Source organism: Mytilus trossulus, chromosome 9, assembly GCF_036588685.1.
Source record: "Mytilus trossulus isolate FHL-02 chromosome 9, PNRI_Mtr1.1.1.hap1, whole genome shotgun sequence".
NCBI lineage: Eukaryota > Metazoa > Mollusca > Bivalvia > Mytilida > Mytilidae > Mytilus > Mytilus trossulus.
This window is the reverse complement of record NC_086381.1, coordinates 68,011,515-68,020,319: the sequence shown is the minus strand read 5'-3', so window position 1 is coordinate 68,020,319 and position 8,805 is coordinate 68,011,515. Positions and strand designations below refer to the sequence as shown.

Here is an 8,805-nt window from a genome sequence, read left to right as displayed (position 1 = left end):
AAATATGTCAATTTCAAATTGGAACACCATAATCAATGAATTAGTAACAACATGTGCACCATTTAAAAGTTTGGAAATGTTTTAAGTTAATGAAATTTGCATTAAACATCAAAATAGCAATAAAAATCATGGTTTATTTCAGACGTGTCTTACATCGTTTTATGTTTTGGCAAACAAGAACCTGTTGAACGGATTTTAAATTGACTGAAAGCAATGTTTTGCAACACATATATGTTACTCTCTTCTTGGATAATGCCTGATATATTTGTCGCTGGATATGAAGCATCTACATCAAATACAAAAATTTCATCAATGCCTTAGCTTGTAGCAGTGATTCATTTGTTGAGAAACATATTGCCAATGTGAGTCATATGCTTGCCAAACACAAGTATATAACTTAGAGTATAAGTAGACTTAAGAGAAAGGTAAGAAGGGTTAAGCATCAAATATAGGGCCTGCTTTTATAGGTCTTTGTGTCTATTTATGTGGAGACCTTTAAATTTAAATTTTATATTTAAATTCTTTATAGTTTAAACTGTATATAATTTAGGTATGTTCCTTTTGTAACTTAATAAATGGAAGTTTTTAACGACCTTGACTGGCTATACAGCTCTTGCACGGTCGGTTGTGTAACTCTCAGACGACGCCTTTATTTATAGAATATTTTTTCTTATTACAAAAGGGTGTGGTTTATGTTCAAGGATTGCAAAATTTCTGAGAATATATCATTTGGTAGCCACGTAGACATGTCGCTGAGAAGCACAACTGTGCTAGACTAACTTTGTATGTTAAGATTATATGTGCAAAAATTTAATAGAGTTCCCTGCTACACTGAAGTCTGTAGCTATCAGCTCTGGAGTTCCCATTGAAGACATATTTTTGTATGTTTGCAAACACAGACACATTTTAAAAAGATTTACAGCTACTAATAAAAATAAAACAAAATGGTGAAGTTGAAATCATCCCTTCGTAAATTTTACGGACGCCATCACGAGTTGGTTGACCGTTATGGAATAACCGTTTCACAAATGATATCGGATATGCTCCACAATTTTGAAAGTTTACATTCATAAAACTAACAGAAAAAGTTCAAATCCCTAATTATCTGGGCATTTATAAAGTCGAAATGCGAGTACATATGTTGAAACTCTTTTAAGTCATTTTTTGAGTAGCAATAACAAAAGAACAATGTCAATTGGACAGTTTTGATACCATATATGCGCTTGAATTTTTACTTGATAACATTTTTGTTCGCTTTGGAGATTCCGTATGTCGTCAAATTATTGGAATTCCAATGGGGACTAACTGTGCACCACTTATTGCGGACCTGTTTTTGTATTGTCATGAGTTACAATTAATGACTAAAATTAGCAAAGACCCATCGAAACAACATTTGATACAAATATTTTACAATACTTTTAGATATTTGGATGATATATTGGCTCTTAATAATGACGACTTCAGTAAGTATACTAAAGAAATTTATTATGTTAAACTTACTTTAAATACAGCTAATACTAACAATGACCACTGTCCTTTCCTCGATCTTGATATCTATATCATTAACGTAAAGCTTAATACAAAAATGTAAGATAAAAGTGAAAATTATCCATTTTTAGATGGTGACGTTCCCTTGTCAATATCTTACGGTGTTTTTATATCTCACGTTTCGCTCGTGTATATGTAACAACGTATGAGATTTTAGCGAGAGAAATTGACGTATTACTGAAAAATTATAACACAAAGGTTTTCGATATCACAAACTTGTCAAAACATTTACTAAATTTTATCACCGGTATAAGGAAATAATTCGTAAATATAACTCAACATGCAGACATGTTATACGTTCAGGTATTTCACATCCAATTTTTTATGGTAATATTTTTTACAAAGCATAAAATGTCAGTATTCAACTCAAAGCCTTTAAACAGACTTATTAAGAAGGGATATAGTTACGATACTGTTGTCAGGTCATTAAAGATTGCATATTTTGGCTTTAATTTTGATTCACTTATACATTGTTATAGGGTTTTTGCATTGGAACTAAACACATTTATTTTTAAAAACAGTTGTTGGCATGACACGGGTTATGTTTTTCTCATATATTTTATGATAGTATTCTATTAAACCCCAAACGGGAGGGAGTGTGCCTGATATTCATATCATTAAGACATAATCTTTCAATCAGTTTAATTGAGGTCTGGAGCTGGCATGTCATTTTACTGCTACATGTAGAAGTCTGTTGTTATTTATGTATTATTGTCATTTTATATATTTTCTATTGTTACATATTTTAACATCGGATTTGAACTTCTTTTGAACTGAATTTTAATGTGCGTATTATTATGCGTTTACTTTTCTACATTGGCTAAAGGTATAGGAGAGGGTTAAGATCTCATAAAGATGTTTTTTGCATGTTTGCGCTTGTCCCAAGTCAGGGGCCTCTGGCCTATGTTAGTCTTGTATTATTTTAATTTTAGTTTCTTGTGTGCAATTTAGAAATTTGTATGTCGTTCATTATCACTGAACTAGTATATATTTGTTTAAGGGCCAGCTGAAGGACGCCTCCGGGTGAGGGAATTCCTCGCTACATTGAAGACCTGTAGGTGATTTTCTGCTGTTGTTATTTCTATGGCCGGGTTGTTGTCTCTCTGACACATTCCCCATTTCCATTCTCAATTTTATTCACTCAATCAATCATTCATTCATTTATTCATTCATACGTTCATGCATCCATTTTTACCGAATAAATTTATCATTTTTACATTATTCAATTCTTCATCACTGAACTAGTATTTATTTGTTTAGGGGCCAGCTGAAGGACGCCTCCGCGTGCGGGAATTTTTCGCTACATTGAAAACCTGTAGGTGACCTACTGCTGTCGTTTTTTCTATGGTCGTGTTGTTGTCTCTTTTTTTGCCCCATTTCCATTCTCAATTATATCCATCCATTCAATCATTTATTTATTCGTTCAATTATTTATTTATTTATGCTTTCGTTTGTTCATTATTTCGCTCGTTCGTTCGTTCGTTTGTTTATTCATACGTTAATCAATTAATTGAATGATTGATTGATTGATTTATTAGTTCTGTACGTTATTCATAGTTATTTATTCATTCAATCATTCATTTATTTATTTATTCATTTATAATCATTAACTTTAAACTCGTATGTGTAATGTATTTTTATACGTGTTGCAATGAAAAACTGAATAAAAAACTCAACATGTTTGTGCTATTTAAAAATGTAATAGTTATCAAATACGGCTAAGGTAATCTTAGCTTGGGATAAGAAAATCCTTAGTTTAAAAAAAAAAAGTTAAAAACGTTTTTTGAACACGAAATTTATAAAAAATACCACATGATTTATTTTTATATCAAAACCGAGGTGCTGACTATTGGGCTGGGGATACCCTCGGGAACGAAACGTTCACATAGAAATTAACAACTATAGATCACCGTACGGGTTCCTAAGTGAATATATTATAAAAAAAAAATCAGTAATACGTACATGTAGTAGTCGATCATTTCACAACTGTATTATACTTTGTACTTTAATATGTTTTTTTTTTATAAACTTTTTGATTCGAGCGTCACTGATTATAATACGTAATGCACACCTTGCACACTTCCTAAATTCATACCCTTGTATCTATAATGAGTTCATTGACATCTAAGTAACTATTGTTTCTGTTCTGTATGACATGAAGTAATGAACAAAAGAGGGACGAAAGATACCAAAAGGGACAGTCAAACTCATAAATCTTAAACAAACTGACAACGCCATGGCTAAAAAAGAAAAAGACAAACAGACAAACAATAGTACACATGGCACAACATAGAAAACCAAAGAATAAACAACGCGAACCCCACCATAAACTAGGGGTTATCTCATAATAAGTCCCATTGCTATACCACTACTTCATCGCGAGTAGGAGAGATATATAACATTTTCATAGAGGGTGATCTGTTTATCATAATTAAAAGTATTGACGAAATATATAAGGATTGCAATATATTAAGACCTTCTTAAAAAAATTACAGTGAGGTTAGACATGTTTTGCCTAATTGTGACTTTGAGATAAATAAAATAAAAAGACAGTTATAGAATAATAAAACAAAGCTATTTTGCTATGCATTTACCCATTTTTGTCTTGATGGATACTCTATCTTTTGTTTTTTCTAATACTGTTGGAAAGAGGTCATATACCTAAAAGAAGTTTGACCCCTTCCTGCATGTACGACCCATGATGCAAATTTTCGCGCTAAATGGTAAAGATCAGTTCACAAAATTAAATGACGTCTGACGGTCATTTAACCGCCAAATCATATCAAGGATCCCCAGGATAACGGATTACTATTTTTGGAGCTCTGTTGAATGTATTCATTGTTTGTTTTGATTTTTACTTGTAACTGTTGGCAGTTTTATACTCGACAATGATTGCAGCGGAATTGTTGAAAACAGAACGAACACTACTCGATGTCTGTTTAATGATTTAATATGTGAAATGTTGGGGTCGCCTTTTGCATATATCATACATTTACATCTGCATTTATTCAAATGTGTTGCTCCTGATATTATGTATTGTCCACAACTACATATCTATGATAAGTATAGAGTATGAGATCAAATGCACTAAAAGTATTACGCTGTAGTTCATCATACGGACTTACAAATAAACAAAACCCCACCCCAAAAAAATTAGGCTCCAAAATGTTGACCCCAAATAAATCAAATTTATGTTCAAAACAATACACGTAAAAGGTCTTATCATAATATGTCTACATCTTTACATGGTGATAAAGAACATACTTTCCATGAAATTCAACAAATTGAAAACCCAATTAGCAATTAACAATCAACACTTTTGTTTGACTTTTATGTTATGCACAAATATCATCAACACTGAATAATGAACAAACATTAAACTGATCAATACAATCTTAGAGTAATTTTTTATGCTCAAGTAGGTGTGCAGAAAGATACCAACAACCAATACATGCATACGTAATTGAAAGAACACTTACAGTTACGAATAAAAAGAGCGAAAATGTATCCCCAGAACGTTTAACAAAATACAACAGAGACTACAAAAGGTGGTTTACTAACATTTTTCTCCTTACGGCTATTTTTTGTACTGTAGTCTTTATAATATTTTGGTAAACAGTTTACAGTGAATAGTCAAAATTGTGACATACAAATTAGACTGTTTATCAAGATTGTGTTAACATGAGCAACCCGATGGGTGCCACATATGGTGCAGGATCTGCTAATCCTACCGAAGCACCTGAGATCAATCCCATTTTTTGGGGGTTTTTTTTGGAGGGAGGCGTCGTGTTGATTAGTCTTTTTTATGTCGTAGTTTGTGTAGTGTTGTTTGTCTGTTTGACCGTTTATTTTAGCCATGGCGTTTTCAGTTTATTTTCAACTTATGAGTTTGACTGTCCCTCTAGTATCTTTCGCTCCTCTTTTGTTAAGGTGTTGACGCACTCATAAAACCTTTACTAAATATTTACACGAACATTTCAAAACATCTAAAATCAAAACAAATTTGTTCAGTTTGTTATTAGTGTTGTTCGTGCGATCTTTTTAAGTGGTGTTGTGTGTTTGTTCTTTACTTTTATTTTTTTATTTTGTATTTACGTGCTTCTTCACAGAGTCGAAAAACCCATTGTATTTGACAAAACTTCTTAATAAAGGATGACATAGAAAATGACAAAACAACACATAACCATTAATAAGTATTGTGAAATTTTGTTTCAAAATAAAGATGTCATGACTTTTGTTGTACATATATTACATAGCTTCGTCGTATCAGTTATGTTTGATGATGTGTAAAGAAGAAATGGTTGTTCTTTTGGGTATAAATATATATTGTGCTTCTGAAGTGCAGATATCTAAATTGAGCACTGCTTGAATTGTTAACGATTCAGCATTTGGCTTAAATAAAGGATAAAAGGAAAACATACAACATTTTCTAATTCAAGGTAATGTTTGAAGTAAAACCATTTGATAGACGAAAGCATTTTTTATTATAAAATGGTACATATCTATAAAAGTACAAAAGTAGTCCATATTTAAAAAAAAATTAAATTAAAACAATGACACTTGAGTTTATGAACAATATTTGGCAGCATTGATACGGATTTCACACAATCATTTAGAGACTTTACTGGACTCTATGCCACTAGAAACCTGAAAAATTACAAAACAAAATATGTAGGGAATTACACTAGAATAAACACACAACTAAGACATATGATAAGATAAAATAAGACAAATGATTTTTTTTTGGTGAAACCTTTTTTTAATTCTTGTTATCAGTCTCTCTGTTTCATCCATGTAATGTGCATTGATACCAATTTGCTAATCATTAAGAAATTATTTTCATTCATTTCTCTCTCTCGGGTAACCATACTTATCCTTATCCAGCAGAAGAATTTTCTAATTGATTTATAATGAACACATTACTAGATGAGATGAAGGATGATGTGTTCTTCATTTCTGTATTTTTTTATGTCATTATTCTCCACTCCTTTTACAATTTGTCTTTTATTCTATATTTAGGAATATGTTAGTGTTATATCTATACTTATACATATGTAAGTTGATCTCCATTCGTTTGATGTGGTGCAGCTTTTGATTTTGCCATTTGATTTAAGAACTTTCCGTATGGAATTTATTCAGTACAGTATTTTTGTGATTTTACTTCTTTCTTTATATTTTAGTTTCCAGTTTCTGTATCTTTCTTTTGTGCCTTAGTTTCCTCTATTATTAGTTTCTTGGTTCATTTGTCTGCAGATTTGGCCTACTTTTTACGATGAAAGTCTCAGGACAATTACAGGAAAAAATTTCCCCTGCCATAACAGTCTAGGGAAAACAACTGCAAAATTAAAGGACGTCATACTTACTTCAAAGGGTGGCGCCAATTTCCATGTCTATAGGTTGTATGTATGATGAACATATATTAATATGGCAGCCTCTACAAAGTCTCCCATTGTATCGGTACAATGTAGGCATTTTACATCTAGAGGGACATGATATGTACGGGCAGTTAAAAATCGGGCATCCTCTGTTTAAATAATTCTCGCTCAAAGTTATCGGATTGTATGATAGTTGAGCTGAAAATATTCATAATAACATTGTTAACATGAAAATAAAAGGGAAAGAATTGATGTATTTATATTATGATAATGTGAAGTTATATAATGATTCACGAACATTACATTCAAGAAAAATTTTCATCATCAATAGTGATTACATTTAAATTTTCTATTTATTTTTTATTTATTAGAAATCTGTTTGAATTATTTAGATGATTTTACAAATCAAGTGGCTCGGTTTCTTCACGTATATTTGTCGTTTATTATAGTTTTATGATTTGTACATATAAACACATATTACTAAATTTAATTTACTAATTATAGGGCCAATTTATCCCTATATGAACTCTCCTTGAAGCTAAAAAAGTGTTTTCTATATTTTTTAACATGTTATTATATGATAGATCATTGAATGTGGTTTTAATTTGCATTTTGAAAAATGAAAAAAATAAACATTGGTTAAAAACATGGATGAAATGTAGCCGGCTATCAGTACTGTCTTTCAGATGCAAATTATTGTTTTATCACTGATTTTAAGGCAAAGTTAGACACCTTTGGCGACATTTCTAGGGGGAATTAGCTATATATATTTTAGTTGTTACACAATGACGCGTTTTCTATAACCCCCCCCCCCCCCCCCCAAAAAAAAGAAAAAAAAAACCCAAAGAAAGAATTTAATGACTGTTGTTACTCCATAACACAACAGTTCTGTATTTAATGGGGAAATAATATAGTAAAATGTTTAATAAAATAAACGATGGTGTCAGTTTTACTTTACATTTTGACATTCAATTCAAAATTATACTAACTTAGTTTCTGAATCATGTAAATTGCGTTTAATAATTTTTTTTTAACTTTATCAAGTTTGATTCTGATTAACTTGGAAATGTGATAATTCTTTTGGTGTTTTAAAAGCTTTCACGTGTTATCAAACAAGATAATGAAAATACCCATATGCATATTTGTATCTAGAAACGCAAATAGTATTGTGTCTATATAAATTCTTGCAGATTTAAATAAAAAAAACATAACAACATAAATTGACTAAGAAAAATAAAATTTCTCACTAAAGAATAAAACGGAGAGTATCTCACACTATTATACTATACAAACTTACCATTTACATCAAATGACAACATAAAAGCACAAAGTAAAGCGATATTTCTCATGTTCATTGTTTGTTTATCATTAAAAGAAGTGTGTTAAAACAAAATAAAACTCGACAGTATTTATACAAATAAGGTCTTACATTGTACGAAGGTGTCAGAGCGTAGCATGTGGTTAAATGTGTGACCTCATAAAACAATGGAAGTGATTCAGTTGGTGTACTCCTAAATGGAAATTAATTATACCTAAGGTCATAAGGTATCTAATTAACACAAATATGCGTAAAACCATCATTCTAGAATTTGAACTGTGTATTGTTACGTAAGATTAACACATTTGTTATAATCATTATTACCATGATTACATGCATCATGGTGAAAGAGTACTATTTGATTTATTCTTGAATCTGATAAATAAAAGGAACGTTCCAAAATGCATATAAAATGGAATGAATAAGGAGAATCTGTGGTAGACATTCTTACCATACCCCTTTATTGACATACATGCTGTTATCTCAATTCATTTGTGAATCTGTGTGTATAAAAACATCTGATTAATGCACAGGAACATTTGAACATGGATCTCTCAATGAATA

At 30.9% G+C, this 8,805-nt stretch overlaps 1 long non-coding RNA gene across 1 annotated transcript; it reads right to left on the bottom strand.

Annotated features, from left to right (window-relative positions):
• Window positions 1-6,091: 6,091 nt before the first annotated feature.
• LOC134684169 (uncharacterized) lies at window positions 6,092-8,314 on the bottom strand. Its single transcript, XR_010101188.1, has 3 exons — window positions 8,221-8,314; window positions 6,912-7,121; window positions 6,092-6,195 (listed from the first exon to the last, which is right to left on the bottom strand). It is a non-coding gene; the product is annotated as an uncharacterized LOC134684169 (long non-coding RNA).
• Window positions 8,315-8,805: the final 491 nt, after the last annotated feature.